The 1,526-nt window shown below is 48.0% G+C and overlaps 1 protein-coding gene across 4 annotated transcripts in view; it reads right to left on the bottom strand.

Moving 5' to 3' along the window:
* MPP7 (membrane protein, palmitoylated 7) overlaps positions 1-1,526 on the bottom strand; it is a 240,166-nt gene that overhangs the window by 84,549 nt on the left and 154,091 nt on the right. The window lies entirely within an intron of this gene.

Raw genomic sequence — 1,526 nt, 5'->3', positions numbered from 1 at the left:
CCCCAGCCAGCCTTCCTGTAGTTCTGGATGATGTCCATTTTGTCTTTTAGTTGTATTTTTGAAGGAAGGCAGCGATTTCTGGTGTTTACCTATGCCGCCATCTTGGTTTCTAGGGCTGATTTTCCAGACCCGCCTTCTTGGCAAGGTAGTACAGGGGCACCAGTGCTGTACAGAGCTGGGATTTTTGGATGGTGTCTGCAGGGAGACTTCTGTCAGGGACAAAGATAGATGAGTGCTGAACTCTGACTTCATTGTGGTGAGGCAGATCTGAGCTTCCTGCGAATTCCAAGTCATAGTCCCGAGAAAGAAAGGTAGTGCCCGTCACCCCTTCCTGCACACTGTGGGAACCACACCCAAAAAGGAGGAGACTGTTTGGTTCAGCCCTGTAAAGTTCCAGATACCCCTGCTGGGTGCAGTTCCGTGGGGGACAGGAGAGTGGCTCAGAGCGGGCCATTCAAAAAGTGAGACACTTGGAGGTTATTGTCTAAGACTGGGAGGAAGTGCTTAGCCCCCTCCTGGGGGCTGGGCTGACAACAACCTCAATAGGAGACTCTCTTGATCAATGCCCCTGCACTCAGGGAGGCTGAACCTGCTCTTGCAGAGGATACTGTAGACCCAACATGAACCTGCAGCAAGCAACCTTAAGGGGAACTAGAGATGGATACTCTGGCAGAGCCTGAAGCAGGGACTAATTTCCCTTCATTGAGTGCCTGAATGCATAATCCCCAAACAAGGGGCCCACTAGGCTGAGCTAGGCTAGCCTGGGTCTACCCTCTCCAGAAACCTCTGGAGGAAGGCCTGGCAACCTCAGGGGGAAGGCAGAGTAGCTGATAGGTAGAGGAGGAACTCCAGGAAACTCAAGTCTGACCACAGATTTTCCTCCAGTAATAAGCGAGTCTAAATTTGCACATATACTGAGGTCTGTTTTGAAATACTAAACTTTTTTTTATTTCTGTAGATTCATAATATGTTTTCATATGTAACAGGGAGAGTTTCTCTTCATTTTATCTTTACAAATGAACTTGAAAATAAATATTGTCAAGGACTAAAATAATTTCATTCTGTTTTGGATTTCATTAGACATTTAAATTAGTTTTACTATTTTATATACCTAGAAAGCACAGGCTATATTGATGGGAGAAAGATAAAGATAAATGCATTACCAGGGAGAAACTAAGATGGCGGCAGAGATAAACACCGGGAAATTAATGCCGCTCACAACAATTGATTAATACCTCAGAGAAACAATACGGACTTCATCCAGAACAACAGGAAGCCTGGCTGACTGTAAATTCTACAACTAGAAGGAAGGAGGCACACTGAGAGAGCAAGAGAAGCTGCAGAAGAGAAGCGCAGAGGTACAGGGCTCGCGCGCGCGGAAAGGGGCTGGCACCCGAGGACGCGGCGGTCTTTTTGAATCCGGAGGGAGTCACAAGCTCCCGACGGCTCTGAACTCCGGTTCCGGGAAGTCTCTGGGGACCCAGGACTCATGCGGGGAGAAACTGGACTGTCTGGCAGCAGGCGAT

The sequence above is a fragment of the Myotis davidii genome, unplaced genomic scaffold (genome assembly GCF_000327345.1).
Source record: "Myotis davidii unplaced genomic scaffold, ASM32734v1 scaffold494, whole genome shotgun sequence".
In the NCBI taxonomy this organism is placed as follows: Eukaryota; Metazoa; Chordata; class Mammalia; order Chiroptera; family Vespertilionidae; genus Myotis; species Myotis davidii.
This window is presented reverse-complemented; position numbering and strand designations above follow the sequence as displayed.